Source organism: Gossypium raimondii, chromosome 2 (assembly GCF_025698545.1).
Source record: "Gossypium raimondii isolate GPD5lz chromosome 2, ASM2569854v1, whole genome shotgun sequence".
NCBI classification, from domain to species: Eukaryota; Viridiplantae; Streptophyta; class Magnoliopsida; order Malvales; family Malvaceae; genus Gossypium; species Gossypium raimondii.
The window spans coordinates 12,649,102-12,675,763 of NC_068566.1; the positions used below are offsets into that span (position 1 = coordinate 12,649,102).

General features: G+C 33.0%; 1 non-coding gene across 1 annotated transcript; it reads right to left on the reverse strand.

Moving 5' to 3' along the window:
- Positions 1–17,780: 17,780 nt before the first annotated feature.
- On the reverse strand, positions 17,781–17,887 carry LOC128039452 (small nucleolar RNA R71). Its single transcript, XR_008193956.1, has one exon. It is a non-coding gene; the product is annotated as a small nucleolar RNA R71 (small nucleolar RNA).
- Between the last annotated feature and the right edge of the window lie 8,775 nt (positions 17,888–26,662).

A 26,662-nucleotide genomic window follows, 5' to 3' on the forward strand; every position in this document is an offset into this window, starting at 1 on the left:
TTGAACGAACATGCGATGTCATGACGAGTTTCAATCCCACGTCGGGACAAGACGACGATTGGAAATTGGCTGCATCACGACTAGTGTTAGCTTAGCCTCCCTAAACAGTTTCTTCTCCTTTTTTCTGTCGTTTTCCACTCTTGCAAATGCTCAACACCCTTAGCTCTCCTTTTTTTTTCTTTCTTTTTTAACATTAATCCTTCATTTTTAGTTAGTTTCTTTTAGTATTATTTTGAATTCCGTTTCATAAACTACATATTCCCTTCGAAAGGCAACAAATGATCTCTAAGCAAGGAACCAATGGGGGCTGATGGGAAAACATCGCAATCCGATCAAGTCGATAGCAAAGAAAATTCAGTGATACTAAGTTTTTTTTCTCTAATCCTTATATAATTGTATATTTTTGATAAACTTTGAGAATTAGACTAGAGAACCCGAATTTGAATTGGTTGTGAAAATTGTGAGTATTTATTGTTTGAATAGTATTGTGAAAATTTATTAGGGCTTCTCGAAAATGAATAGCGTCTTAGAGAACAATGGAGCATGAAGCTCCCAATGATCCGAGGAGATGAGTTGTCTCAAATAAGGCTGCCAAACAATTCGGAAACTTAGATAAACTACTAATTCCAAAATATGGATTCAAATTTTCAACACAATTTTTCCATGACCCTATAATCACTAGGGTTAAACGCTTAAAGTGGAAACCACTTGTTGACAACCCCTTAAACCTGCAGCTATCTCAATAGTGTAGGAATTTTACGCCAATTTTTTTGAGGCACAAGACCACAAGGTCCTCGCGAAAGGCATTTTCATAGATGCCTCTCCTATCAAGATCGAATTTGTCCATAAGACACGTTGGTATAACCCAGATTTTTATGGAACATACATGACGAAGAGGTGAATTATGATGAGATCATTGATTTTTTTAACTAAGGTTTGGGAAACTTAGGTTCGAAAAGCCGTAACTACAAAACCAATAAGATTTAAATAATCAATAATTATTCTTGAAGCGAAAATGTGAATGTATTTCATTTGTGCAAATCTTTTTCCTACACAACACGTCACAGAAGCTACACGTGATCATGTTCATCTGTTGTATGCTATTTTGGAAGAGTGGAAGATCAATGTGGGGGACTAGATCACTGCAACATGAGGTAATGTGCTAAGGGGCACACCAGAGGATCCATACTTAATTACTAAAATGTGTAGATGAGCAGGTGCTAAGATTGATCCTGAAGAGCCGACCTGCCCACAGAAAGGCACTTTAAATGATGTCATCTTTGAGTAGTCCTACAACAAGCACTCAAGTCTTGTAGAAAATTGGAATCAATGAGTGGTAGCCCATCGAGAATACACTCAAGACTGCGGGCTTTTGGAATAGATAGAGGAGCCATAACTTGTACCACTAAGGGTACATCGAAGGAAGGTGATGGCCTAATCATACGAGTATATTACACAGGGCATGTCATTCTTCAAGCTGGTTATGACTCATTATGCCGAGAGTCATGGCCTGGAACTGCCACCATAGATTGCCCCACAGCCACCCACATTCCAGATCACTCTCGTGGATAATGATCCCTTGATCCCACCACAGGGTAGTGGTGCACTTTCGAGACCAAAGTAATGGGTATCCTCATGCACGATCCATCAAACACTTGACACCATATTTCAAAAGTACAATCCAAAAAAAAGAAAAGGGGAACATTGTCATTTTTAATGAGGACGACCGTCCTGAGGAGTTTGATGATGGCGACATTACTGATTTTTGAGGGAGTTATTTTAAAAAATATTTTTAATTTTCTATTTTATTTGTTTTATTTAATTATGTAATACAACAAAAAAATGTATGTTGCTTTCTGTGTAGGAACCCTACCTTAGGTGCCACTACAATTTCATGGTCAATCAGAAAAGAGAGAACGACTTGACTAACCTTGCAGCACCTTCATGAAAAATTGTGTAGTTTTTTTTCTTTATTTATTTTGGGAGCACATTAGGGACATGACGTGCCACAAATTTGAGTGGCAATTTAGGTACTTTTCTACACTTAACGGCTTGTTTTCTAGCTGTTTTATGTTTATTTATTGTATTTTCAGTTTTATTAGCTTATATTCATTTTGCTGCTAAATAAACATTATTTTTTCTAGGAATTCGAATCCAAAGGGATCGAAAGAACAAATGGATAGAACTATCTCAAGCTTCATACATATATAAAATATTGGAACATTATGCAATGACCAATTTGAAGAAGGGAAATCAACCTTTTGTATTGGGATTTCATCTTTCTTTGGAGGACTGTCCTAAAATAACAGAAGAAAGAGAAAACATGAGAAAGGTTCCTTATGCTTCTATCGTAGGAAGTCTCATGTATACTATGTTATGCACATGTCAAGATATATGTTTCGTAGTGGGGTTGGTGCTTCGATATCCGACGAATCCAAGACCAAGACACTGGCAAACAGTTAAGCATATCCTCAAGTATTTATGGAGAACGAAGGATTATATGCTTGTGTATTCTAGAGGAGATCTTACTCTTATTAAATATACTAATTCTAACTTCCAAATGTATCGTGATTTGAGCATATCGACATTGAGCTGTAATTTTGTCCTAGTCAGCTGGTCTAAACTATGAATAAGAGTCAAGTAGGGTTACACTATTAACATCACTATGAAGAATCTAAGTTCAAAGTTTGTAAACTTTGAATAGATCCTAATTTTGTTTATGGATTTATTCACTTATGAAGTTCAAAGTGTGGCATACCTAAATCCTAAGTGGATGACAGACTACATATGTGTGACTTGTATACTTTGATGTAAGTAAAAACCTAAGTTTAAATAGATAATGAACCAAAAGTTGGTGCATTAGGTATACGACTTCTGCAGTATGTAGCGTCATTCACAACAATGGAATTCATAGCCCGAGATATAGGTAAATGATATCCTCTCATTGATGATGAAAAGTAAACATGGCCATGAGTTGTTCATCTTTGTGATGAATGACTTGGTTACTATTTGATAGTAATTGATTTTTCATGAAGGAAGATGTAATGGTTACCATAAGATAAAATATGATCGTATTGGGAGAACTAACTTATCCCAAAGTGATTAAGGATATCTTATGAGGGTAACACACTTATGACAATGTCATTAGATAAGCACTGATTGAGTTACTTTTGTAATGGTATGTCAGTAGGGAGAGCTCAATCACGATACTATAGTGGAATTACTTCGTGAATTAATGAGTTTATAATTAATAGAGAAAGTTTGGAACTTAATTATAAATCATTTGTGCCCTAATCACATATGTCCAATTGGTCTCTTCGCTAGCTTGTTGAAACCATAAATGAATTGCATGTTGAATCAAATGGACAGGAATGGATAGAAATGGTAAAGTTAGAGAAATAAGAAACATTTGGAAATAAATGTGGTTTTCTCTAAATTAAAATGACCTATAAATGAATTTATGATTTTTGAATTAAATGAATTTTGAAAATGGAAATGTATCTATTTTTTGGAATATTAATTCTACCAGTTTCTATTGAGAAGAGAATTTGCTTTCACACTGAAAATACTAAAAACTATTTATGGTTCTGTCTTTTATTTGAATCGTTTAAGCCCACACTTGAAGTAGTTCATGGTACGAGAATAGTGAAAAAGGTCATTCGGTTGAAAGTTGGGAACGACAAGGATCTGTCCAGCTAAAAACATAAGTGTGATTTCTGTAAAGGGTCTATTTTTATAAATATCACAAACTGGCTCGATATTCAAAATTTTTATTTTCTGTTGTGGAAGAAAACCATTTTTGATTCAGATTTTTTCCAATAGACCCTACTAGCTAGGGGTTTTGAGAAACACAAGAGAGAATGAGAATGCAGAATATGACTTATCTACTTCACTAGGGCAAGTGAGAGACTATTGGATCTAGTGCCTTAAGTATAGTATATTCGTTTGTAAACTTGTAATTTTTTCGAATATATTGGTTCGTAAAATAATTCATGGAATACATTAATATACTTTTTATAATATTATCATATGGTTTTTGCATGCAAAATAAAATAAAAGCAAATATCGACTCACTAGTTGTCTAATGTTGAAATTAATACTAAGCAATATTAAGTGGTCAAATCGTAATACAAAAAGACAACTTATATTAGTAAATGAACCTAAAAATGTCTTAGTCTAAATGGAAAATAAAAAATCAATTGAAAGAATAATATGTCATCTATTAAGTCCAATTGAGGAGATGCTACGTCTTGGGCATCGGAGCTGATGACTCCCTGAAGATAGAGATATAGATGTGATTGATTGGACTGACAGTGCATCGGACTAGACCTAAGAAGAATAGATCCTAAATCCATTTATGAATTTATTCACTCGTGATGTTCATGGTGTGGCATATCTAATTCCTTAGTGGATGGTGAACTATTTACGTGTGATTCGTATACTTTGATGTGACTAAAAGCCTGAGTTCGAATAGATAAGTAAATCGAAAGTTGGTGCGTTGGGTATTCGACTTCTGCAGTATGTGGCATCATTCACAACAGTGGAATTCATAGCCTAAAACATGGGTAAATGATATCCTCTCACTGGCATTACATTATATATGAAAAGTAAATGTGGCCACGGGTTGTTCGTCTTTATGATGAATAACTTAATTACTATTTGATAGTAATTGACTTTTTATGAAGGAAGGTGTAATGGTTACCATGAGATAAAATAGGATCATATTGGGAGAGTGAATTAATCCCACAGTGATTAAGGATATCTTATGAGGGTAGCACACTTATGACAAGGTCATTGAACAAGCACTCATTGAGTTGCTTTCGTAATGGTATGTCATTAGGGAGAGCTCAATCACGATATTGTAGTCGAATGACTTCGTGACTTAATGAGTTTATAAGTAATAGGAAAAAAGTTAGAACATAATTATAAATCATTTGTGCCTTAATCACATATGTCAAATCGGTCTCTTCGCTAGCTTGTTGAAAATAGAAATGAGTTACATGTTGAATTAAATAAACAAAAAAGGATAAAAATGATAAAGTTAGAGAAATGTGAAATATTCAGAAATGAATGTGGCTTTTCACTAAGTATGAAAATGACCTAAGAATTAATTTAAGTTTTAAAATTATTATTTAATTAAATAATTAATTAATTGATAATTATGAAATCCGTTGAATGAACAAATTAAATATATTTTCTCGTAGATTCTTTAACAGTAAAGTTGTCATGATTTTTACAGAACTAGAATCGGGTTGAGAAAACTGTTTAATTGAACTATTAATTTAGTTATTTAAATTAATTTATATTGTTTATTTTGGAAAATAGAAAAACATGTATTGGGTTGGATTGGATTATAAAGTGTTAGATTAAATGTCCAAGAATCACATATAATTGGACCCAATACATGAGAAGTCCAAATCCCTATCATAATACATATGAGGGGAAACACACCTTATTAGCCCCCCTCTCTCTCTTAGTTTAACTAGGAAATTGTTTTTCTACTGAAATAGACTTCTACTAATTCAATAAGGGTTTCACTTTTTCTCCCTATAAATAGATGGCACCAATAGGACTAAATACACAATAATTTACACAAAACTTTGAGATATTGTTATTCTACCCGAAAATAGTGAGAATTTATTTTCTAAGTATAAATTTTATTTTCCAGAATAACAATTCTGCTAGTTTCTATTAAAGAGAGAATTTTACTCTCCTACTGAAAGTAAAGTAAATAATTTTAGGTTTTATGTTTTATTTGAATTTTCTTGAACCCACACTTGAAGTAGTTCGTGGTATGAGACTAGCGAAAAAGATTGTTTGGTTGAAAGTCAGGAATAACAAGGATTCGTCTAGTCGAAAACACAAGTGCGATTTCGAAAAAAATTATTGCTTTGAATATCACAAACCGGCTTTATTTTCAAAATTTTAATTTTTCACTATGCAAGAAAACAGTTTTTTATTCAGATTTTTTTGAACATTATCATCTTTCCAGAATAGTGAGATTCATAGCCCAATTAAAGGGTAAATGATATCTTCTCATTAACATTACATGATAGGTGAAAAGTAAATATGACCATGGGTCATTTGTTGTTGTGATAAATGTTTTAATTACTATTTAATAGTATTGACTTTTCATGATGGAAGATGTAAAGGTTGCCATGAGATAAAATAGGATCATACTGGGAGAACAAATTTATCCTAAAAAGATTAAGGATATCGTATAAGGGTAAAAATCTTATGACAATGTCATTGGACGAACTCTTGATAAGTAGCTTTTGTAATTGTTTATAATAAGGGAGAACACAATCACCATACTTTAGCAAAATGACTAAAATGACTTCGTGACTAAGTAAGGTTATAATTAATAGGCGAAAAGCTAAAACTTAATTAGATATGTCCAGTTGGTCCCTTCGCTAGTTCAAGATAACCAGAAACAAATTGCGTGTAGAATCGAAAAATATTAAATGAATGAAAACGATGAACTAAGAAAAATAGATCACATGAACAATTATCCGTAATGAATGTGTTTTCTTGCTAAGTACACAAGATGACTTAGGAGGTAATTTAAAAGTTTTCGACTTATTACTTAATTAATTGTAATGAAATAATTGAAGTTCAAGATGAAATTAAATTAATTAGTCATTATGAATTTATTGAATAAGGAAATTTAATATATTTTCTCATAGATTCTATTACAATAAAGTTGCTATGACTTTAACCGAATAGAATTGAGTTGAGAAATTTATTTAATAAAGAAATTAATTTTTTAAATTTAATTAATTACATTAAATGATTAAATAAATAATATTTTGGGTAATTGAAAATAAATATTAGGTTGGATAAATTAGAAGTGTTGGATAAATGTCTAGGAAACACATATAATTGGACCCAATACATAAAAGGCCCAATAGGGCCATAAAATATGATATGGGCGACAATCCTAGTGTTCCACAAGGGTGTGTCCTCGCCCCTTGTACTCTAATTCTACTGGAGTATTGTGTTTTCTATTGTAATATTATTATTTAACCAGACCTTATTCGAACAAAACTCTGATATTTTTCTTTATAAATAGGAACTATGTTTTAAACAATTTACACCACTTCACATACATCATTATTTTGTTCCAAAATAGTGTCAATTTATATTTAAAGAATAAATTCTATTTTCTGAGAAAATGACATAAATTTGGTTATAGAGAGAATTTACTTTCCTATTGAAAGTTAATAAAGGTGTTTCATTCTATGCGATTGGTTCGATAAACTTTGAGTCCACACTCAAAACAGTTCGTGGTTCAAGAGTAGCAGTGAAGGTCGTTTGATAAAAAACCAAGATCGAATGTAGACTGGCTTGGTTTTAGAAAATTTTAAAATTTTTAGTTTACCTAAAATAAATATTATCTAAATCAAATTTTCCAACAGTAACTTCAAACTCTATGTGATTTTTGGCTCCTGAAATATTGAGCCTAATTTTTCTCCCATGCTTGATTTTCCTTGGAGACACTGAAAACACAAATTAAAAAAAAAAAGCTAAGAACTATAAAAGAAATGCAAGAAAGTAAAGTGAAATGCAACCTAAAAATGCAATTTATATACAATACAATGGAAAGAAAAAAAATAAAAACATTTAACCATAAAGTTGCCTCACTATAAGCGCTTGAGTTATAGTCCTCTCGACTTTCTTAAAAGTTAATTCACCATCGAAAGGTTCAAGTAATACCTTGAGTTAGTGAAACCGAATATTAAGTACAAACTGAATTTCAAGATAAATTTGAAACAATGATTCCCTTTTGGTTATTTAACCAACCATTAACCAACCATTCTCACACAAAATTATAATTCCAACAGAATAAAACACTAAGGGTAGTGGCTTTATGTCACGACTTCAATAGCGTTAAGTCACGACCATGAAGATAGTAACTCGATGTTGCGACTTCAATAGGGAATGCCATGACATTGATGGCAAATGGTTTAGTGTCATGACATCAATAGGGAAAGAGTCGCGACTATGGGAACATAGGCTTAATGCCGTGACACAAATAGGGGATGTTGTGACTACGAAGGTAGTTCCCTTAATTTTTCATCATTTTCCTCAAAACTGCCAAGCATGAACACTAAATGGTTAAAATGACCTAAAAGCTCAACTCACATATTATAGGCATTAGTACAAATGCCAAATTAACATTTTTGGTATATGAAACATCTATCTATTTCATGATTACAAGTATACATACATATTCATTTACTTAGCATGCAAGAAATAACTTAATCACAAGCATGACATGACCAAATGGACAAGTAAACCGTCAACTCACTAAATTAATATATAAAATGCCACCAACATAATGGTCATATTCAAAATATAAGCATTTTCTATCATATGGACCAAAACATCCAAAATGGACCTAAAGATCAATTCAAGACATTAGGTACATGCCACTTGTAATAACATGTCAAAATTTATACAAACTTTACAAGTCAAGAGCTAAATCTGGATGCTCCCTATCACTTTAAGACTTCGAGATTTACGATACCTACGTGCAGAAATAAAAAAACCATAAGCTAAAAAAAAAAGGACTCAGTGGTGCTAACATGATTTAAATCAATAATCACATATAAGCAGTACAAATAACGTACATATGAAATCCAATGCTATGTAAATCACAAGTTCATTTCTTGTGTCACGTACACAAAACATCAATCTTTAAAACTATTCAGCATGCCATGTTCCATCATTCAATCTCTTTATTATTAAATTTCATTTACACGAATGTCATAGCATATCACAAGGGTTACAACTCCCTTTTTTTTTCCATTCTTGAATTTATTGATTCGTTATATAATCAGATCGGCCCTCAAGGCTTGTATTAAGTAGATCATGTGTCATTTCACATGCCATCATTTATTATTTAAAATAAAGATACCATTATGTAATTTAGTAACCAAGAACATTAGGCAAGATACATGTTTTCATAATCCTATTAACTAGACACCTAATCAAGACAAATACATGGATCATCCAACCATCACACCAATATATCCAACACCCAGTGCCTCATCTGTATGTCTGAAGTATAATATGCGCTCCACGCCTCATCGGTATAAATCGAAGTATAATTCGGCACACTAATCTTATGGCATGCCAACTATACCTGACTATGCTCGAGACCATTAATATGGTATCTGATGTTTCAATATATGTATATGGTTCACATATCATAGTTTAATACATATCAATTCATATTATACTCAAAGAAATTCATACCATTTCATATAATCATTTACATATCATCACATTTCTTCACAAGTTACCAACCATTTCATACTTACTTAATCATGAGACAAATAAATTCATACCTCAAATAAGCTAATTGCAACAATCCATGTATGATTTTTAAATTTAAATCATGAAAACACAAATCGTAATAACTACTTATCTACAACTCATACCTTTCCTTTTCTTGAGACAATTTGCATCCTCTTTAGCTACACACAATAATCAATTATAGAAAATATATTAGTTTTCACCAATCACATGAAAATACATAATTAAACATAGTTTGTATTTTATTCATTTTATCCCTATATTTGAAATACTCATGTTTTTCGATATTTAGGGACCTTTTATTTTAATCAATAGCATAATTTCTTAACAACTTTCAATTTATTCAATTTAGTCCCGATGTCATAAATAAACTATATAGCTTAATTGAATTTCTAATCAATCCAAACATTTTTCTTAACTTTTCAACTTGGTCCTAACATGCTCAAACTCATACTTCAATTTCTCATCGAAGTTAAGCTTAATTTCACAAAAACATACTAATGGGAACTTGACATATACTTAACAATTTGATAATCTAAAGCTTCAGTTATCTTAATCAAGCTGTCATGATCAAGAATTTATAAAAGTTTTAAAGAAATGTCTTGATTACCTTGATGAATTGATGGCCGAAAGTTAGCTAAAGAAACTTAAAATTTTCTTTTTCTTTTAATGGCTATAGATAGTCTAAGAAGAAGAGAAATAATTGTCTTGTTTTATTCCCCACTTACTAGTATATATACTTAGATTAATGTTATAATTAAAGCTTAATTAACTTAACTTTTAACTTTTAACTTTTCTTATTTCACTAAATAAGCTTGCTTTATGTAAGATAAGTGGATGCCATCAAGTTCCACTAATTCACATAAATTTAATGGTTAAATAACCTTTAAGCCTTTTGCATTATTGCACTTTTATAGTTTAGTCCTTGTACTATAATTAATGATTTCTCTATTTAATCAACTGATTGTTCATTAATATATTTTCATACTAACTACGTAAATCATTCTATTATAATCTCATGGACTCAATTTATAAAATTGGGTTTCGAAACTGCATTTTCGACATCAATTAAAATTGGGTTGTTACAAATATCGTCCACATCTACTTGATTAATCATGTCATCCTTTTGAGGCTCATCTAGTGCACTAAGTTCAATGGGTACTTCAAGTTCACACAATTTATGCTCTACACTAGACATACTAACCACCACGAGAGATTCACAAACTTTTTATACCTCTTGAATTACTTCTTAAATGGATTATTGAAATTTTGAGTTAACAAAGCTATCTACTCTAATAAGTATTCAATGATAGTGAAACTTGTAGTGGGTATTGCATTTTTCATTTGTAAAGCATTGCTCTTTTCACCCTTGAATTTTTCCTCCCTGGTTCTTCAAGATTGATTTCAAAAGTTTGCAATCAATTCATCTATCATCATGTTATCAATGTCTTTTGCCTCCCTAGTTAGAATGACTAAGATGGAAACTCTTTCGGGCAAGGATATTTGCACCTTCCTTATCAGTTTGGAGTTTGAATACTCATTTTCAAAAGAAAAAAAACTAGATTGGATATGTCACAAAGTTTTTCATAGAACTCACCACAATTTTCATACTCTTGCATCTTCAATGTTTTGAACTTTAGACTGTTTCATTTTATTAGTTATTTTATGAGCAATCTCAAAAATATCTCGAGCCTCTTTAGCAGTAGTACACTTAGATATTCTCTTGAGTTCCTGTCCCTCTAATCCACAAAAAAATAACATACATAGTTTTTTAATTGAAATTTGCAAGCTTTTCTTTCTCTATAGTCCAAACCAAATCAAAATTTGGTGTTCTTGTAGTTGACTTAATAACAAGAATCTCCCATCCAATGAGTACAACATGCCATACCTTTTCATTTGTAAACTTGATGAATGCCTTCATTCTTTCCTTCCAAAAAGCATAGTTGGATCAATCCAACATAGGAGGACGGACCACAGATGATTCTTTCATTTCTAACAATTATTGACATTAAGAACACGACTTGATCCGATTCATTGGATGGATTTATGATCTGTCGCAATTCATTGTAGTTGATTAAACTATTTTCCATACTTAATAAACTCTTATGAAGGCAATTTGAGTGATGTTTTTGTTTAGATTTTTATTTTAGTTCCTAGTTAATAAGAAAAACTTTTTGAGCTATTTATATGACGTTGGGGGCCAAAGTAGGCCTAAAGGTAGACTAATGTATTCAGTGAGTACGCAGGACACCACTAAGAGGAATAAGGACAGGAGACTGCTTGCAATGTTGCAATTGAAAGCTTCAATGTCGCAACTCAGTGAACATAGTACCTAAAAGGAGCAATCTGCCTTTATTGTCGCGATATAGCCAAAGGGTGTCACGACACAGCTCTGATATCAAGCCCTAGCTTGTAAACTGCCATCAGTGTCATGAAAAAGTCCAAAGGGTGTCACGACATCGACGTGACGTGAGGAATTAATAAGCCAAGTGTCTTGTCCCGAAAATACGGTTAGAAGAAATTGGATTAGTGGATCATGAGTTGTCACACTCTGATTTTTTTAAAATTTAATGTTTGTAAAATTATAAAAAGAATGAATTATTGGCTTGATGGTTAAGAGAAAGTAAGGAGAGAGTGTGGTTGTCTTAAAGACTTGAGTTCAAATCTCTTCCTTTTCAAATTAAATAATTTTGCTATTTTTGCACCCACTCCTTACTAATACCATCCAACCTAGTTTAACCTAGGTATAAATTTTTCTTTAATTTTTTAGTCTTGCCTCATTATTATTTTTGTTGTTGCCATCCCTCTCTTCCTCCTCTCCCATTTCTCTAAAAATTCTCTATTTTTTTCTCTCTTGAGCCACCCAAACCTTAGCTTTTTGCACCTCTCTTTGCCATCCAATTCTCTTCCCTTGGTGGTAGTTTGTTGTTTGTTTTCTTCACCTTCTTACTATTGTTTTTCCATTTATTTTTCAGCCTCTAATCTCTTGTTTCTTCACTAAAAATAGCCCACATTTCTATCATTAAAATCAACATTGCTGCACCTTTCTCTTCCTTATGTAAGTGTTGTTTCCTCTATTTTTCCCTCCATTTTTAATGTCATTTATTTAATGATTTAATTATAGAATTTTGGTGCTATTTTTTTCTGATCAAAAATAGCCTTCCTTTAGCCCTTACACATTCCCTAAAGACTACCCATGGTAGCCCCTTAAGCCTCCGCCATTGGGGTGTTTGTTGCCCCTTAAAACCTCTCTTATGGCTGTTGATTTTTTTCTTTTAAAACAATGAATTAACCTACTATTTCCAGCCCTCTATTCCTTTATTTTTCAAGCTTAAAATAGACACTAACCCTTTAATCCCTTCATTGTGCCGCCCCAAAGCAACTCCTTTTCATGCCATTCATGGTGCTATGCCACTCGTTGAACACCAGTTTGGGGGCTATTGTTTTTATTGCTTTTTCCATCCTTTTCCAAAAAATAAGTATTTTTTGTGTCATTTTTAGGTTTATTCGGTTCCCCTTCATTCGACAATTTGGAAGTAGTTAACTAGTAGTGTAAGTGCAGAATTTAGTGAAAACTAGAGTCGTACTAATTTTGTTTAAAGTTGTTGATCTGGCTGAATATTTCAAAGGCTATTTAGTAATGTTTAATTATTAATTTTTTTATATGATCTTGTTTATTGTAACATCCCGGACTAGAAGTAAAAATTGGAACCTATTCGTACTTTCGCTAGGCAGTATTTCAGTGTAAGATTGATCGTTTTTCTGAATCTGAAAAGTCGTTATTGAAAAATTATTTTGGTCGAACCCTTAGAGGTGTTTCAATTCTGGTCTTAAGTGTAAAATTAACTTTTTAATGTTGTTTTGGGATCAACATTCGTTTAAGGTTTAATGTGCGAAAGTGTGAATTTTTACGAAGTAGTGCTGCGAGTTGTGAAATAAGGTGTGGGTTATTCCCCTATGTTTATTAGTTTGAAAACCGTATAATATATACTTTAATAATTAATTTGCTTTCTAATTTTTGGGTTTGGCCGAATGGCCTAAATGCAAATTTTTGAGGTGCCGAATAAGGTACGTAATTAATTAGGAAGCCTGTTTACTAACTGTCCTATTGGGTGATGAAACTGTGAATTGAATGCTTGTACAGAATATCTGATTTTGAAACACTGTTGGAGGTGCATGATTAGTGTCATGATTGTTATTGATTGTATGAAACCATCTGAGCATGCCATTGTTACTATTAAATGAAAAGCATGCAAAGTACATGTTGACATAGAATATTGGCATGCATGTTAAACATGCCAATTTTACTAAAAAAGTCATTGAAAGCATGATTGATTACCGATTGTATGACATATTGCATCTGCATGGTGTGGGAATTTGTAGTTGATGGAGGAGATCCGTGGTGATTTGATGTCATCTAAAGTCCATAATAATATTGTGAGTGCATTGCACTAGAGATTTGAAGAGATTAGGCGATTTATCACATTTTTACTAGCATTTTGTTTGCATTTTTATCGATAATTTTATCTATATATTGTTAATGGTGGTTTTAACCATAATGAGCTTAAGCCCTTATTGTTTTGGAGTTCAATAAATGGGTCATAGGGAACTCATGGTGTGTAGTAAATGGTTGGGTAGGAATCTTTTGCATTTCATCATTTGCATCATACCATACCCATACTTCAGTATGTTAACTATTATGGTTTAATATGAATTCCATGAGATGACTTTATGGTCTTTTGGTTAATGCATATATGCACTGATTGATAAATTACTTTATTTGTTATGTTCATTGTGTTGATGTCCCTACGTCTTACTGTATTGTTATATGTTTGCTTAAATAACTCTTACACTCACACTGAGCTTTCATAAAAGCTCACTCTTCCCATAGTGTTTAACTTTTCAGGTAAACCTCGAAACTAGGACCAGACCCGACATGCGGAGTATCACCTTAGACAACAAACTTTTTTTAATTAAGTAATTTTAATAAGTTCTTTATTGATTTTGGATTGTAATTTTAAGTTTTTGGTTTGTGGCTTGATTATTTTTTATTTTGGGATTTTTTCATACATGTGTATTCAAACTTGATCAAACCTAACAACCGATAAGTGCATGCTATTTGACGTAAATTAAAACTTGACATATTTATCAGTTTTTGTTGTATCTGTGCACTAAATGTAAAATGGGTTTTTATGAAACAAAGTGACAACACAAATGGGTTTTTTTCTAAAATGTCATTATCGACAATAAAATGAATCTTAAGTACAGATGACCTATTACACAGATGTTTTACCTAACTTAAATCATCGACAATGATTTTCTTAAAGTTAGATTAATTAAGGATTATCAAAGGAAAAACAGTTTACTTGGCCATTCCCATGGCTAATATAACCTTCTCAATCTGGCCATAATGTCTAGGCCGGGTTAGAAAGGTTACAACAAGGGTGCTTTTGTTAGCACAATGAACTTTAATGCAAAAATGTCAGCTAAATTAGGTCAATGATCAGCGGCAAACCCTAGGCCTATAAATAGAAGGTTGTAAACACTTTAAGGACAACTTTTATTCAGTTTAACTTTTACTTTTTGTTGTAATTTAGGTTTTTCTTTAGTTTAGTTTTTTGTTTTGTTCTTCACGGGTATCAGATTGTAAATCGCCAATACTCTTCAGCAGATTATTGTTCGCGCATCATTAATAAACTATCAGGATTTTTCTCATCTTTCTTCTTGATTTCTTTCATACTGTTTATATTTATTATCAATTACTTTGCATGTGTTAAATCCTTGGGGAACTAATCCAATAGGGGAGATTAACAAGTGGATGTGGGATTAATTGGCTTTTATGTAGGGTTTTTTAGTAGATCAACTAGTTGGGATAGGAAGAACTTAAAACCCTAGGCTTGACGACCATAGGAAATCATATAGGTGGGAATGAACCCAAAATAGATATTGCCTATCGGTGAAAACCTTACCCCAATCCAGTTTGGACTGTAACATTGAGAGATAAATAGTTGGAAACACAAAAATTTATAGACTTTTTCAGCACCTTTTGAGCTCTAATTAGTGTAGTTTCATAGTAATTTTTGTCGAAATTCATAATTTAATTATAAAATAATTAATTTTCACTTAAATTATTAACATATTGAATTTTAATTATTTTTATAAAAAATTTACACAAATTTGGTTTATTTTCGACAATTTTGCACAAAGGGTGAAAATTGGCTTGGCAGACACTTTGAGAGGCTTGAACCGTTGGGGAAATGTTGTATTAAAATATTTTCCAACTAGTTGGACTATCCATGGTTGGGATAGAAAGCCTAATAATATTTTCCAACCATGGATAGTCCAAAAATATGTATTAAAATATTTTATAAATAATTTTGATCGAAAATTAATTGGGTTAAAAATTAATAATAAGCTTGAAGATGAAAAGAGGCCCAATTGTGCAAAGTAAAGAAGACCGATCCACTTAGCAAATGGAGTAGCCCAAACCATCCATAGAGCTGAACCAATCAGCTGGTTTTAGTTGATTTTCACACTTGCAAAACAGCCCTTGAACTTTCCTTAAAATCCTATTCAAACCCCTTCATTTTTTGTGCTTTCAAACTTTCCCCCTAGCTTAAAATAGCAAGTTTGAGCCATTCAAAAATGCACCATATGTGGCCAGCGAAAGGAAGAGGAGTGACTGCTATTTATTTTCTATTTTTAGCAGTCATTGCCACCTATAAATACCTCTCTTCCCTTCCTCATTCAACACACCTTCATTCCTACACATCTCTTTCTTTCACTTGCTTTTCTCTCTTCCATTCCCTTACTTATTTTCCCATTTCCCTTGTCGATTTCCATATTGAAAAATAGCCTTCTTCCACATTGGAATAGCATCATTCAATTGTTCCTAGAGGTGTCAATTTAATACAATGAGTAGAGAAAAAGAGGAGTGCACTAGTCTGGCTTTAGAGAAATACTGAATTTACTTCCTAGTTCCATTTTCTTTAATTTTCTTGTTTATGTTGTGATCATGAATATGAATAATTGTTTTGTTGTTGTTGTTGTTCTAATTAAAATGACTTAAATTAATTCGTGTTAGATTGATTGCATTCTGTTAACTTGAATTATTAAAATCATGTTTGTGTTGTTATAGGCCTTGGTGAGTTGTTTAATTAAATAAAATCATGCTTATGTCATACTTCCATTATAAAATGTAAGGTAACGAATGAATTAATTATTAAATTTACTAAAATTATAATTAATTGACACATTAACTAATTGGTGCATGTTTAATCTTCTAAGGTAGCTGAATGTTAAATTAGCGACGGTATTAAATTGTACATTAGCCTTGCATAACTTGCAAGATTATTGTGATTAAACTGTTTCAATATAGAAATATATTATTACCTCATTTAATCTTATATGAGCTTATAAAGATTGATTAATTGTTTGAATTGAAATTGAAAAATGTTCAATAGATTGGTTAATTGAGTAAGTATGTATTTGCGTAGTTAATAAATTACCAAGTCATCGTAAAAATATTCATAACAACATGAACATGGGTTTAGTAATTCTAAGTGAAGGAATGTAATCGATCTAACACAATTATGTCATATTGATTAAAACTCATCTTTTTGAAATTGTGCATTGAATTTTTTACTTTTTATTTTTATTACTTAGTTAATTTTTAGTTTTTAAATCACGCCTTCAAAGAAACATATTTTTTCCATCACCAAAGTGTTTGATTTACATTTCATACATATTTTTATTTCGCAGTCCTTGTGGGTACGATAACTCGATATTTTCTTGTCACTTTATTACTTGTTGGGATTGTGTACACTTGCACATTTCCATCGTTCCAAGTCTTTAGCGCCGTTGCCGGGGATTTTTTTAAAAGACATTATCCGTGAAATTGTTAATTTTTCATTTTGGTATATTTTTTTCATGTTAATTTTAATTCCAATATAGTTTTTTTTTTGTTTTTTCAGGTGTTTATGAGTATTGATCAAATTATTGACTTACTCCCAGTTGACCTTGAAAATCAAAACCAAAATCAAGGAAGAGCATTCCCTTATAATACTCACAATTCAATCATTGTTGCTAATGAAAGAAACTGCGCTATTCGACAATATGCCATTCCTCTCTTCAACGAGCTCTATCTGAGTATTGTGAGACTCGAAATTGGGGCACCGCAATTCGAACTAAATCTAGTCATGTTCCAAATGTTGCAAAATATGGGTCAATTTAGTGAGATTCCTATTGAAGATCCACATCTTCACCTTCAGCTATTCATGGAAGTGAGTGACTCATTTAAACTAGTCAGGGTGACCGAGGACGCCTTGAGACTGAGATTATTTCCATACTCCTTAAAAGATAGAGCATGAGCGTGGTTGAACTCCCTGTCGTCAGGTTGCACATGGAAAGAGTTGGCTGAACGTTTCTTAATGGAATACTTTCCTCCATCTCTGACCGCCAAGCTCCGAAATGAAATCACTTCATTTTAATAACTTGACGAAGAATCTTTATATGAGGTATGGGAGCAGTTTAAAGAATTATTAAGAAAGTGCCCTCATCATGGCATTCCTTACTGCATTCAAATGGAGAGTTTCTATATTGGTCTCAATATTCATACTAGAATAATGGTGGATGTTTCGGCCAAATAGAGCCCTTATTTTTAAGTATTATAATGATGCTTACAAGATTATTGAAAGAATTTCCATCAATAACTATCAGTGGTCAACCAATCGAGTAGCCTCAGAAAGACGAGTAGCAGGAGTACATGAAATAGACACATTTGCTTCTTTGGCAACCCAACCAAATTAGTTCTAGAATATTTCTTGCTAATGCCATGGAGATGACCATTTCTTTGAAAATTGCCTATCCAATCAATAGTCAAAATATTACATGGGAAATTAGAATTGAAATGGTCTGTAATAAAATTCTTACAACTCCTCATGGCAGAATCATCTAATTTCTCCATGGAGTAATCAATGGGTGGACCATAGCAAATTTTCTATGCTATTTTGACCAAAGTATCCACCAAAATATTCTCAACAAGAGAAACAACCCACACCAATTGAATCTTCAAGTACTGAAGGCGTACATAGCAAAGAATGTTGAACAAATCCAAAACCAAGCAGCAACATTGAAGAATTTAGAAAACCAATTGGAGCAGCTAGCCAATATATGAGAAGCACGGGAAAATAGCATTACAAGACCATCACTTTCCAAAATGGGATGACATTGGAACCCAAAACTGTCGAGTTTGAAGATGAGCCTGTTGTAGCTCAAGGCAAAGAGGAAGTTCAACTGAGTGTTGAAACTCTTATTTCATAGAAATCAGATTCGGTGAGCCTTGATGAGTTAAACTCTAAACTAGTTAGTTCTGATTATCTAACACCCTAGTCGGATTTAGAAAAATTTCTATAGAAGAGTTGTTCGGTTAAAGCTAAGATTCCACCACTGCCATATCCTGAATGATTCTAGAAGCAACAAAAGGATACTCAATTGAAAGGAAACATTGATGACAAGGTGATATTTAATGACTTCGATATTGATAAATCCCTAGATATAGTAGAAGACTGCTCTTCTATTTCCAAGATTGAATCATTGGCTTCTACAGAATTAGAGCTTAATTCTTTAGACGATCTGTTAGAACATATTCTACTGGAGGATTTTCCAAGTAATGATGAAGACTTAAAGGAATTAACTCAAGAAGTTCCACTCAAATCATTAAAGTTATCATCTTATGAGTATACGCAACCAAAGTCGTTGATTGGAGAGCCAGCTAAATTGGAACTGAAGATTTTGTCTCCTCATTTGAAATATGACTATTTGGGTCTGTCTTCGACTTTACCTATCATTATTTCAGTTGAGTTCACTAAAGATTAAGAAGAGGCACTTGTGGTTTTGGGAAGGCACAAGAAGGGTACTGGATGGATTATTTCATATATTCGAGTCACGGGTTAGAGGATTTGTATGAATTACAGGAAGTTAAAGAAGACCATAAGGAAAGATCATTTCGGGTTTTCTTTCCCTAATAAGATGTTGGATAGATTTGATGGGAAAGAATATGATTACTTCCTAGATGGTTATTGTTGGTATGTCAAATGGCCATTTGACACCACCATGGTCAATGATGATCCTAAATAAAATGGAGGGAGTGCTCTTCACATTCTCTATTGTTATTTTACCTATTTTGTTTTATTTTTCTCATTTGAAGAAAATAGTAGACTTAGATAAAATTTTCTTTGGGTCATTACAGTAATTAAAATTCTGCCTAGGAGATTGAGACTTAAGCGGGACCATCTGTGACCCCTCTAGTCTTTCCTAGGAGTTTAATTTAATGTAATTTTTTGGAAAAATATTTTTCTATGTAGCTTGAAGTATTGAAGTATTTGTTTTGTTAAATAAAGGGTCAACTTTTAACCCAAGCACTAATTTCTTTGAGTTTTTTTAGCTTACTTTAAGTACAGGAGCTTAGGATTCGAAAAGGAGCTGCCATTGGGCTTAAGACACTACTAGGAAGGGAAATATTCAACCATTTTTCGCACAAACCTATAGCCCTTACCTTGCTCCACCGCTACTCCCAAGTAGTCCAATAGTGCATCTCACTTAACCCCTTAAGGTCACAACCCTTAACCCCCTAAATCACCACCCCGAACACCTTTATTCGAAGTCACAAACTACTACACCTAAACTATCCTTAAAACTGCCACCCCCTTCAACTCTAAACCTTACCATCGACTACTCAACCACCTCCTCGAAACTGAAACCACCTTTAACATATTTTCTAAGTCCGACACCAAGAGTCCCTTCATCTAGCACCATTTCACGAAGTGAACAATTTTATATGACTATTATGCTGCAACACATGCAGTTGCAACAACAAGCTTACTGAAGATACTAAAAAATACAGGATGACTTGATCAGAGATGCATTTAAAAATATATATATTTCATAACCCGTTTGTTTTTGTGCTTGAATTGACAGAATTTATACTCGGACCATGGACTCCAATGTCGAGGAAGGAATGAGGCGATCTTATTTAGAGGGGACTGCAAATAAATAGAAATGGAGGAATCTTGTCTTTACTTTATTTTACTTCTTAAGATATTTTAAGTTTTTAGTTTTAAGATCTTTTAGGAATTTATTTCTTGCATAATAAAATAAGAGGTGGAAATGGATTAAGTTTGGGGGTGTGGAAACACAAAATATATAGACTTCTCAGCACTTTTTGAGCTCTAATTCGTGTAGTTTCGTAGTAACTTTTGTAGAAATTCATACTTTAATTATAAAATAATTAATTTGCACTTAAATTATTAGCATATTGAATTTTAATTATTTTTATAATAAATTTACACAAATTTGGTTTATTTTTGACAGTTTTGCACAAAGTGTGAAAATTTGCTCGGCAGACACCTTGAGAGGCTTGAACCGTTGGGGCAATCTTGTGCATCAAGTGATCAAGAGCAAGGATAATAATATTTTCCAACCATAGAAAGTCCAAAAATGTGTATTAAAAATATTTTATAATTAATTTTGATCCAAAATTAATTGGGTTAAAAATTAATTATAAGCTTGAAGATGAAAAAAGGCCTAATTGTGCAAAGTAAAGAAGACTGATCCAATTAGCAAATGGAGTAGCCCAACCCGTCAAAAGAGCTTACCCAATCAACTGATTTTAGCTAATTTCCACCCTTTCTGTAATACCCCTAACCTGTATCCGTTGCTAGAATAAGGTTATAAAGCGTCATCGTAAAATCATAACTAAAAACATTCAATTCCAAACATTTCATAATTCATAGCAATTTCAATCAAACACATGCATAATGTCCCTTATACGAGCCCCCGAGGCCATAAAAACATATTAGAAATGAATCGGGACTAAATTAGAAACATATATAGTTTTTGGGAAAAAGTTGAAAAATTTCATACTGCAGGGGTCACACTGCTGTGTGGGCATTCGAAGTAGGGACACACGGACGTGTCCCAGCCTGTGTTCGTACTTCTGTAACTCTATGACTTGGGTCACATGGCCAAGCCACACGCTCGTGTGCCAAGCCATGTACCTCTCGAAATGGCCTCACACGCTCGTGTGCTAAGCCGTGTAACTGCCTGACTTACTACCCTTTGTAACCTACAAGGGACACATGGCCGTGTCGCATGGCCGTGTGTCATACACGACCAAGGCACACGCCCATGTCTCAAGCTGTGTGGACATGAATTTGGCCAAGTTTAAGCCATTTTGTAACACCTCAAACATAGCCTAGACGTTTTGGCCGAATCTGGGAGTGTCACGGAGAAGGGTCTTGAAACCGACGACACTTCGATAAAACCATGTTTACTTATTTGATAAAATGTCCAAGTTTTATAAAACGTATTAATTTATATATATTACTGAAATTTTTATATGTTGTTCTTTAAATTTAACCATTTATTTCGCAGCGGAAGTTTGAAAATCGTTTAAAACAAAACTACGCTCGTGTTTTCAAAAATAACATTTGTTCGCGCAAAATCGGTATTTTGTCGAATCATCGCAGTTTAGAAATCAGAACTCAATCAAACCTAAAAATTCAAACCAAATAGTACAAAAAGTTCAAAAATTCCAATAATTACAAATTTCTTACGAAAACCAGAAATTTTAGTAAACCTTAAAACAATAGTAACAATGAAAACAATTTCCATCAAGTGGTCACCATTGAGCCTCCGTCGCACCGACCTGCCTATGTTTGTGGATTACCTGAATAGAACAGAAAAACAGATGTGAGTTTTTGTAAACTTAGTGTGTAACCCAATAGAAATAGTCACGCATCGTACACAGAATTTCATAAACAGTCAGATACAGATTCGAACCTAAGACCATAACGGTAACGGATATCAGAATCAGATAACAGATCAGACGTTCAAAATCCTACCCCCATCCTTTACACACCATCTCCCTCTGTCCCATCACACCATGTGGGGTTAAAAGCACTCACCCATCCCTACACACCATATAGTGTCGATGCGACACATAACAGATAATATGCAGTCAACTTTCTAGAGTATTGGCGAAAGGTCGCCTTACAGATCACTTCCTCCACGTATACAAATCCCACCCCAAACATATATACAAAATACAGATGCAAAAATAGCAGAATAAACATGCTTAACATGCTCGTATACAAATAAATACATACTTAACAATACAGTCAGACATACATATCAGTTTCCTACTCAAATCGAACTATCAGAGCATTAGATCATATGAAATAGGGTTTGTTAACCCTTACCGACCCTACGGTAGGTCCACAGTTGATCAGAACGACCCATACGACCCTAGGGAAAATTTTAGAATTTTGGGCCAACATGCCTGTGTGGCCCACACGGCCTGGCCCAAAACCCACACACCCCTGTGGCATGCCCTTGTGGGCCCACACACCTAACCTACCCTAGCCCGTGTGGCCACACGGCCACACTCACACCGCTACACAATTGTGTCAAGCGCACGACTACACCTTCGTTAGTCACACCACCATGTCTCACACACGACCAACAACATGGTCGTCTACACACCTATGTGGCGTCGACAGACCCAATTTTTGGCTTTCGTCGAACCTCATTTTCACACGTTAGAGTTATACATCTGGTATGGTTTTGATGGGAAACCACTCCCAAGACCACCAGCACCTAAAAACAGAATACCCAATGCCTTTTTAAAAATCAAATTGCAAATCCATCAATAGTAAACCGAGCAACGGGCACACACTTACTACTATCAAACTCAATCCTGGGCACAGATTAGACCAATTGAACGAAAACCACCGTCTCACCGCATTCTCCTATACTAAACATTTATAGAGAATTATTTCCCCTTACAACACACACTAAGAATTCAAGAAAAAAAGAGAAACCCAATAGCTTATTGAAAACGAAACCTATCGACAAGTGAAAGCCCCCCACTTACTTGATCACACGAAAAACAACAAAATCCTGAATTTCACGTGAAGAACAAAAGGAGAGTATAGATTGAAAAAGGGGAAATTTTGGAAGAGAGAGAAACGAAATTAGAATTAGAAATTAAAAATTAAAAATTAGAGAGGGAAAATTTTGGAAGAGAGAGAAGGGTGGAGGAAAGCAAAAACGTACGCCATAAATTTTGGAAGAGAGAGAAATGAAATTAGAAATAAAAATGACAACAATATCTATCCTAACCTCCCACTAACCACTAAATCCTACTAACTCTCAACTCCCTCAAAATTTTAGTTCCTCTAAACCTTTATCAGACACTCGAAGCAAAAATTATCACCCTCGCTCATGCAAGTATTTAAACATAGAACCTCTAACACACTAACTCCTTACCACTCGAACCAACAGGTTCATTCTAATATGGGTTAACAAAGAAAATTACACAAGCCTACCCAGCAGGGATAAGGCTAGGATTAAAAAAATAACAGAATTTGCTAAAGGTGGGACTTGAACCCAAAACCTCTCACACACACACCCAAAACCCTTAACCATTAAAAAAGATACATATTTATGTTAGGATTTACAGAAATAGAAGTAAATTATTTGAGGCGTTACACATTGCCATGCCCAATTTCATTATGTACCTAAAAACATTTTTATGCCTACATGATAGACCCCAAAACCAACCAATTCATTCATGCAATAATCCATTCAATATACAAAAATAATTTATCCAACCAATATGCCCACAAGGCACCTCAATTTCAAACAACTAACATTACATCTAAACATGCCAAAAACTTATCAAAATTAAGCATCATGACTACTTAAAAACTAAGTTAATTCACATAGCATACTTGAAGCATTCAATCATCATCATTTGACACTAAAAGATTTATACAATTGCTACTTATATAACTAAAAGGTTTACCTAATTAAGCACATAAGTTTAACTATCATTACTAACAACAAACACAACATATTACTTTCAATATTTACATCCATACAAAATATCTATGTACTAAAGACCTCCCCTAATACATGCCACTTAAACCAACTAGCAAGAACCAAAATGACTACCGAGGTGTTGATGATATTGTCTGAGCTTCCAAGTCGATCCAATCAAAGAAACGATTCCAAAAGTCCTACAAGAATAAATCAAACTAATAAGCATCAAAAAGCTTAGTAAGTTTGGTATTAGTTTCATTTATTAATTAACCAAAACAATCAAATTAATGTCAATTTGCATTACACAAGCACAAAGCCTGCTAAGCACATAGCCCGAAATCACTAGCACAAAGCCTGCTAGGCACATAGCCCGAATAACACTGCATTTCTATTTCGTTAAACATAACTAAATAAAATCCATAATTCAACCAATAATCAAATAGCATAAAATATTCAATAAGATTAATAGTAACTATATAACAAACTTACTTGGACTGAATCGTAGAAATTGCAGAAGTTCAGGGGCTATTGCGCTAATTTTCCTTTTTCTCGAATATCTATGGATTCTTGATCTATAATGTAAAATTATTCAATTATTAGCATATATTTCATTTCAAATCCATTTAACATATAATAACCTTTTATTTTTCAAATTTACATGATTACCCTAAACTTTTATAATTTTTGCAATTTAGTCCCTTAACTCGAAATTCATCAAATTGACTAATTTTATCAAGTCAATAACCTATCCAAATATTCTAGGCCCTCAAACAGCCCCTAATAAACATGAAATTCACTATCAAACCCTCATATTTTGACATTTTCACAATTTAATCCTAAAACCAAGATTTAACAAAAATCTCTTTACAAATTCATCAAATAGCATAATAAAGGCTCCAAATACATGAAATTCATAAAAAAAATTCAATATTCATCAACGACAACTTCCAAAATTTGTAACAGAATTGAAAACGAAGGTACGTGATAGCTGGACCTAGTTGCAATGATCTCAAAAACATAAAAATGACAAGAAACGGGTAAGAATTGATCTCACATGCATAAAGATGATGAAACCGAACTTAAAACTTCCTCCTATGGTGGTTTCGACAATGGGAGATTAAGAATGAAGAAGAAAGCATTTTGTTTTACTTAATTTTATTTTAATTTCATTTTAATTACAATTTTACCATTCAAAACACCTTAATTTATTAATTCCACTTACTTAGCAGTCCAACCATAGCTACTAAGGACTAATTGTTATACTGGTCCCTCCTCATGTGGTTTATAAGCTAATTAGTCATTTAATTAAACTAATTACTAACTTTTGCACATTTTTCAGTTTAATTCTTGTTCTTTAATTAACTATCTAAACGTTAATATTTCTAAACCAAATTTTAATACGACTCTAATCACTCTATATGTATTCTAAAAATAATATTTACGAGTCGACACGATAGAATTTTGTGCTCCCGAAACCACTGTTCCGTCACCATTAAAAATTGGGTCGTTACACTTGTAAAACAACCCCTAAAGTTTCCTTAAAATCCTATTCAAACCCCCCCACTTTTCGTGCCTTCAAACTTTTCCCCTAACTTAAAATAGCAAGTTTGAGCCATCCAAACTTGCACCATATGTGGTCGGCCAAGGAAAGAGGAATGGCTGCTACTTATTTGCTATTTTTAGCAGTCATTCCCACCTATAAATACCTCTATTCCCTTCCTCATTCAGCACATATTCATTCCCACACATCTCTCTCTTTCACTTGTTTTTCTCTCTTCCATTCCCTTCCTTATTTTCCCATTTCCTTTGCCAATTTCCCTCTTCAAAAAAATCCTTCTTCCACCTTGGAATAACATCATTCAATTGTTCATAGAGGCCTCAGTTCAACACAACGAGCAGAGAAGAAGAGGAGCACACTAGTTTGACTTCAAAGAAATATTAGATTTGCTTCCTAGTTCCCTTCTTTTTAATTTTCTTATTTATGTTGTGATCTTGAATATGAATAATTATTTTGTTGTTGTTCTTGTTCTAATTAAAATGGCTTAAATTAATTCGTGTTAGATTGATTGCATTCTATCCACTTGAATTATTAAAATCATGTTTTTGTTGTTATAGACCTTGGTGAGTTGTTCAATTAAATAAAACCATGCTTATGTTATACTTGCATTATAAAATGTAAGGCAATGAATGAATTAATTATTAAACATATTGAAATTATAATTAATTAACACATTATTTAATTGGTGCATGTTTAATCTTCTAATGTAGTGAAGATTAAATTAGCGATGGTATTAAACGATACATTAGCCTTACCTCACTTGCAAGATTAATGTGATTAAACTGTTACTATATAGAAATATATTGTTACCTCACTTAATCTTATATGTGCTTATGAAGATTGATTAATAGTTTGAATTAACATTGAAAAATGTTCAAGAGATTGGTTAATTTAGTAAGT